General features: G+C 40.4%; 1 long non-coding RNA gene across 1 annotated transcript in view; it reads left to right on the plus strand.

The window, feature by feature from the left end:
• LOC108757200 overlaps positions 1-7,908 on the plus strand; it is a 12,833-nt gene that overhangs the window by 3,893 nt on the left and 1,032 nt on the right. The window contains exon 2 of the long non-coding RNA XR_001939889.1: positions 1,243-1,246. This is a non-coding gene — a long non-coding RNA (uncharacterized LOC108757200). The remainder of the gene's footprint in view (positions 1-1,242; positions 1,247-7,908) is intronic.

A 7,908-nucleotide genomic window follows, 5' to 3' on the forward strand; every position in this document is an offset into this window, starting at 1 on the left:
ATAAATATATATAAAATATATATAAATATATATATATTATATAAATTTATATAATTTACGATAATAAAATTAATAAATTAAATATTTGTAAAATATTCTGTTAGAATATACGCAATATTGGCGCAGGATCAACGCGATCAATAAATGAGTACGCAATATCAAAAAAGATTCATTCAGATAGTGTAAGCAGTTTCCATGTTTCTCTCTTTACGACGCGTGCTCGAGTTATTCTTCTTCTTAAACAGCGAGTTATGGCGTGCGTATGGTATAATACAGTAAGATTATATTCTAATAAATCTGTCTTTTTATGAACTGAATCCATCATCTCTCTGCATCCTTATCACCACTCAAATCAACAGATTATGGGCCCAGTACGCAAATAAGTATCGTACTGTGAAATAAAAAGGTTTTTAAATGGGATCATAATGGCCTCGTCGAAGGCAACGTGCAAGATCGAGAAACTAATCGACACAAACTATAAATCAAGATGAGGCGAGTGCTTATGTCAACGACCTATGGAGGTACGTTAACCGCGAAATAGCTGTGACCGAAACAAATTGAATCGAATGAAAAACAAAAGATCAAAAGGCATTAGCGCTGATAATATTAAGTCGGTAGAAGCATAGAAGGAATTAGAGAAAGACCACGAATCAAAAGAATCCATGCGGAAGGCGGTACTGCATCGAATGAAAAAGGGACCCAACCAAACCATGGCGCAATACATTCATTCCTTCATGCGCACGGCTACCGACGAGATACTATTATAGACCGACATCCTTACGAGAGTTAGCGTCCTTGTGAATATTGAAGTAATTAAGAGTTAAAAACTGAAAATATTGTATGTGCTTTATTAATTAAAAGTAAAAGAAATCATCTTAAAGGAGGCAAATCCTCTAAAGGAACGTCAGTTCAAACCGAGAAACGCTAAGTTTCAGGAAAGCTGTTATAAATGTGATAAAATCGACCATCGTGCGATTGAATCCAGAACCCACAAGCTACAACTCACGAAAAATAACACGGAGGATCACGATGCAAGCGATAGAATTAAACACAGGGCCCACGCAATGATGTTTAGACAGCGGCGTGACAAAGCATATGTGTAATAATAGCACAAAATTCAGCACTTTTTTAAAAAGCAAAGCATGCAACGTATATATTGAAGCGTTAGGTCAGATCAAGAAATGTCGGCGATGTCAAACTGAACATAAAGTTGCCAGGAAACCAACAATATAAAACTACAAGATACGTTGTTAGTGCTGGAGTGTTTAGGATTGTTTAGGAACAATCTAACGTCAGTATCCAGAATGACAGATAATAATTATGTCGTGATTTTTCGTAAAAACGAAGCAATAGTGAAACGTACGGATGGATCAATCGCTATGACTGCAAAACGTCGAGGACAACTGTACATGGTTAATGGAAATAAAGAAGATGCAACACTCAACATTGTAGAACATGCACCGAATAAGCTAAGACAATGGCATGAAAGATTTGGTCACTTAAACCTTCACGATTTAAAGAAGTTAAAAATCAACGACATGGTAAGCGGAATCAATTTTGATCCGGAAGAAACTTCATTTGACTGCGAGACATGTTATACAGAAAAAATATGCTAAACTCTATATAAAAGTTCATCGAGGAGAGCAAAAGAAAAACTAGGTTCGGTCCACTTGGATATCTGTGGGCTGATAAGCACCACGTCACTAGGAGATTCGAAATATTTCGCAACGTTTATCGACGGCTATACAAGATACAAGGAAGTAGTCATGCTGAAGAACTGTTCAGAAATCTTGTCTGCCTTTAAGAAATACATGTTATGAGTTAAAAGAAAGATTAGCCTAGCATCAAGGTACTACGTACGAACAACGCGAAGAAGTACGAGTATACCTTCAAGGAATTTACAGAATTATTAGAGTCAGAAGGCATCAAACACTGACTGACTACATACATCCCAACAAAACGGCATGGCAGAAAGAGCTAACCGCACACTGGTGAAAGAAATGGCGCGATGCATGCTGCTGCAATCTAAACTGCCTAATAGTCTCTGGGCAGAAGCAAATTTCATAAGGAACAAGTGCCCGACTAAGGCATTAAACGACAAAACGCTTTTTGAAATGTGGAACGACCGGAAACCGTATGTGGGATTCATGCACATTTTTGGATGTAAAACGATTGCCTTGATTAAAGGAGTGAATAAAGAAAAATTTGAGGCGAGAGGAAGATCCATGATCATGGTAGAGTATTCAAGCGAATTAAAGGCTTACAGACTGTGGCAGCCCGGAACAAAGACAATCATCAAAAGCCGAGACGTGCGCTTCATCCAAAAGGAAGACCTCAATCGTGAACGAACAACTGAATTGTTCAAGGCCTCAATGAATCTGAATGGAGAAAACGTCATCGAATACAACCCTGTAGAAGTAAAACCGGAAGTTAAAGAAAATGAAGAGGCGGATGATGATGTAGCGAGCACACATGACGATATATAGAATACATCGAAAGGAATTGTCAATATTGAAAAGATGAACGCGGGCAAAGAAAATGACGCCTAAGATTTAATGAATGAAGCAGAGTCGAGTACATCGATGAAAATCACAGATGGTAGTGAAGCAAAGTAGTGAAGCAAAACGAGAACGAGGACGCTCGAAGAAGATTAGAACGAGAAAACCGGGTAGACCGAAGCAATAGTATTCAGAAGCAGCAAATTTAACCATTTGTCAGTATGAGAATCCACCAAATGTGCAAGACATATTGAACAGAGCAGATAAACAGTTATGGTTAAAAGCAATGAAAACCGAATACGATTCATGAAGCACGAAACATGGAATTTAGTTGAAAAAACGCCAAGCATAAAGATATTGTCTAATAAAAAAATAGCCGGGTATTCAAGCTAAAGAGAGACCAGGATGGCTCGTCAAGATACAAAGCGAGGCTAGTCGCGTGAGGTTGCGAACAAAGAAGAGGTGTCGATTTTGAAGAAATATTCGCACCGATAGCAAAGTGTGAGACAATAAGAACCCTGTTGGCAGCATCAGTAGAAGCGGAAATGCACATCTACCAAATGTCGTAACGGCCTACGTACAGGAAGACCTTGAGGAACGAGTATATATGGAGCAACCCAAATTGTTCGTCAGGAAAGGAGAAGAAGACAAGGTATGCGAGCTTAGAAAGCCTCTGTACGACCTAAAACTGACAGGGAGAGGCTTGGTACAATAAACTGGATAATTTCCTATCGACTATAAGTATGTACAAGACTGTGATCCTTGCGTTTATATTAACTCTAGGAAAAATAGAGTAATAACTATTGTTTAGACGATTTACTTATAACGTCTAGCGACATCAAAGAGTTATGTAAAACTAAGAAACTATTAATGAATCAATTTCAGATGAAGGATTTAGAGGCAACAAGCAATATTAGGAATAAATGTCGAAAGGAACGGTTCCACAGGTAGCATAAGGTTATTGCAATGTCAATACATATAAAACTTGCTAATCAAATTCAATATGATGGACGCAAATCCTGTCGCAACTCCGATGGATTTGAATGTAAAGCAAGGATGGATGTCCATGCAGTGCAAAAGAAAAGGGGCAAATGAAAAACATACCGTAGGGAGCTCATTGGAAAGCTCGTATATTTAGCAAACGCGACCTTACGACCGTACTTGTCATTTGCTGTCACCGTACTTAGGTTATTGCAAGAATCCCGGTCCAATACATGGAGAATGGCTAAACGAGTATTGCGATATTTAAAAGGCACGATGGAGTATTGTATCACGTACAGTAAATGAAATAAAATATTGCGCGCTTATGTAGATGCGGATTGAGCAAGCGATATCGACGATAGAAGATCATGCTCAAACATCTTTATGTTAGCAAACGGCACGATCAGTTGGCAAGCGAAGAAACAAAAATCCGTAGCTCTGTCTACGATAGAGGCGGAATATGTGTCCCTATCAGAGGCATCTAAAGAGGCTACATACTTACAGCATTTATTAAAACATATGAATTTCATAATCTTATAGAGGGTGCGACGGAAGTGTTTTGTGACAGCCAAAGGGCAATACAATTAAGTAAAAACAATGCATATCATGGTAGCAGTAAACACATAGATATTAGAAAGCACTTCTCGAAGGAAGCGAGCGAAAGCGGCGATATAAAGGTAAAATATCTAGAGTCAGAGCCGATACATGTTAGCCGATATATTGATTAAGACGCTGTCCAAGACCAAACATGAGAAGTGTGTAACGATGTTAGGTTTGGATTCAAGAATCAGTACAAATGACATATAATTTATGTATTCATACTCGATATATCGAGCGCATTGATAGGGAGAATGTTAGAATACGAGATATTGGCGCAGCGAAACGCTTGTAATTGGTTCTGCTCTTATTCCACAATACTATTCCGCTTCATGAATAGGCACCTTTAGAGTGAAAGATATAGGCTGTGTAGCGGTTGATCACGTTGGCCGACCGTGTGTGGGAGCGTGTATGGGAGCGTGTGTGCTCGCGTGTGTGCTCGCTGTTGCTCCGTGCTGCATCGTGCTGCACCGTGCTGCATCGTGCTGCACCGTGCTGCACCGTGCTGCTCCGTGCTGCACCGTGCTGCACCGTGCTGCACCGTGCTGCACCGTGCTGCACCGTGCTGCACCGTGCTGCACCGTGCTGCACCGTGCTGCACCGTGCTGCACCGTGCTGCACCGTGCTGCACCGTGCTGCACCGTGCTGCACCGTGCTGCACCGTGCTGCACCGTGCTGCACCGTGCTGCACCGTGCTGCACCGTGCTGCACCGTGCTGCACCGTGCTGCACCGTGCTGCACCGTGCTGCACCGTGCTGCACCGTGCTGCACCGTGCTGCACCGTGCTGCACCGTGCTGCACCGTGCTGCACCGTGCTGCACCGTGCTGCACCGTGCTGCACCGTGCTGCACCGTGCTGCACCGTGCTGCACCGTGCTGCACCGTGCTGCACCGTGCTGCACCGTGCTGCACCGTGCTGCACCGTGCTGCACCGTGCTGCACCGTGCTGCACCGTGCTGCACCGTGCTGCACCGTGCTGCACCGTGCTGCACCGTGCTGCACCGTGCTGCACCGTGCTGCACCGTGCTGCACCGTGCTGCACCGTGCTGCACCGTGCTGCACCGTGCTGCACCGTGCTGCACACAGAGCCGCACTGAACAACGCCTTATGTGTAGCATAAGGTGTCGTCACATAAGGTGATCTATCGACATGGAAACGAGAAAACACGCACATGTATTTTTAGTCTCTTACGGGGACCCATATGTGTTCGTATACGGAGCCGCACGGAGCAGCATAGCGCAGCAGCGAGCACATACGCTCCCACACACGCTCCTACACACGCTCCTACACACGCTTCCACACATCCACACGCTCTCACACACGCTGGGCAGTACAAAGCAACATGGAGCAGCATGGAGCAACATAGAGCAGCATCGAGCAATACAGAAGCTATACCGATCGCACCGTCCTGATTATCATTCCGATGCGATTCCCTTGGATAGTGCCTCCATTAGGAAGGGAGTAATGTGGCAACCGCCACCAGAGGTCCAATGACGGAACGCGCTCGGTTTCATGTAAGCACCTCAGTCACGCAAAGATCCTTTAAATAGGATAATGACTGAGACCAGGGCATCTAAGGCAGGTCCTCACTACATCGCCTTACTGATGAGTCTAGTAGTGTTGGACCGAGACGAAACGCCACGGTCAACCACTCAGCTTCGAGTCTGGCCTCCTTAGTGAGTTTTCTCCTTTACCGACTCGGTCCGCCGGACCGCTCCTTAATTATGTAGCAATCCGCTACATTGTGTCATTCTATCTACATCGTTCATTAAACATGAAAACATTATATATGAAACAAGAATAGTATGACACAAAGAGCATTGATAGAGCGCTCCTCGAATGCAGCCATAAGGTCTATTCGTGTTACTTACAGCTTTTGCACTCAGCACCTTGGCTTTCTCTTTTTTCAACGTCTAAATATGTATCTGTTTAATTTTAAGTTCGAAAATTTTTGGGAATTTTAGGTAACACGAAGAGATCAATAGTTTGTTTCGCTTTTATTACGCTAGTTCAGAACTATTTAAAAAAAACCAGACCTCTAGATTAACTAGAAAAGATGTGTCCGGTAATGTAAATCTTAGATGCGAGCTAGCAGATAGCGAGCTTGATTACGCGATCTTCGAGTAATAGGTGTGTTCGGCATTGCAAGTAGGAGGCGTCCGTTTGCTTTTTTACTTCGAAAATCGTTCGGCAACTCGCATCTTTCTGCTACATATCATCTCATCTGTATTCGATAACATTTCTAGAGCTAATCGAGCTGCTGGATCCATTCCGGATTCAAAAACCGAGCTTGCAGAGCTAATGCAGATTTTCGCGCCTAAATTAAATTAATAATCCGTATATTTATGATAATGTATCCAATTGATTCATTAACACATAACGTTCGTCTCTTTTAATACTTCTATTTACAAATAGTGTATTTGAACTGTATTATAATGTCTGAATCTACAAACGCTCAAACAAATGCTATCAAATAGAAATTGATGGAGTACATTATGTATAATATTTAACAAGGAAAGTAAGTTTTAATTCTTTTCCTCTTTATGAATTTGACGTTACGTATTTGAAAAAGAATTTGCTAGTTAATTTTTAGATTAAAGCTTATATTGCACATATAGAATGAAATAAAATCAAACTGTATTAATATATTAAAGACTCTAACAATTATAAATTAAGTGATATAACTTATAAATTGCTGAAATTTATTTTGCAATGTAGTATTTTCTTTTAAGAAAACACATCTTGTATATGAGTCTGCTACTTTATGTGTAACGATCTATTTTTAATATAAGACTATTAATAATTTAAGACTATTATCAGTTTCTAATAAAATGAAAGAGACATTTTCAATTAATAAGGTATTATTTATTCATACAAATAAACAATTTCATTTTATAATCTAACCTTGAAGGACAGTTTACAGCTTTGTAGCGTTCGGAATTAATTCTTGGCACTCGGATTGCTCGCAAATCACGTGATCAAGCTCGCCATCTGTTAGCTCACATCTCAGATTTATATTGCCGAACGCACCTAATTCGAGTGTCAAGAATTAATTCCGAACGATATAGAACTATAAACTGTCCTTTAAGATTAGATTATAAAATGAAATTATTTATTTTCAATATTATAAAGTGGCTCAATGTTAAGAAGGTTAAGTAAAAAAGGAGCATACAGCCACACTTAAGATGTCAATAAGTTATATATTAATAATAAACATTCAACCAAGTAGACGTTTCGGTCACCATCTGACCGTCCTCAGTACAATAATAAAAACCTAAATTAATTTAAACCTAGTTACATAATTTAAATTTGTTCCTAATGTTAGTCAGTAATAATTTCTCGCTTCTTATTGTGCATTATTCGCCTCGGTATCCGCATTTTACAATATAACAATTTTGCAATGATTTTTGACAAAATTAACAGTAGACCGTCCAGTATTCTTCTTTAATTTGTTGTGTGGAATCATTTTATTACTCTAAGCAATCCACCCCGATTGTAAACATTATCACGCTATATCAAGTTCAAACTACGACGAAGAACCGCCACAGAGACACGTAAGTGCCAAATTCTATTGCAAACAATTTTTTTGAAAACAATTTACATTAATTTTCGTATTCATTAAGAAGAGGGGCATTGCGATTGTGCCGAATTTCAAGTGATTAAAATTGTCAAGTGTCGGTATGCGAGGGAGTCCCGTGCCGCAAGATACGCGGTAAGTCTATTGAATGTTCAAATAATATCATATGGACGGAAATTCTTAATGAATACGAAAATTAATGTAAATTGTTTTCAAAAAAATTGTTTGCAATAGAATTTGGCACTTGCGTGTCTCT

This window comes from Trachymyrmex septentrionalis, unplaced genomic scaffold (assembly GCF_001594115.1).
Source record: "Trachymyrmex septentrionalis isolate Tsep2-gDNA-1 unplaced genomic scaffold, Tsep1.0 scaffold134, whole genome shotgun sequence".
NCBI lineage: Eukaryota > Metazoa > Arthropoda > Insecta > Hymenoptera > Formicidae > Trachymyrmex > Trachymyrmex septentrionalis.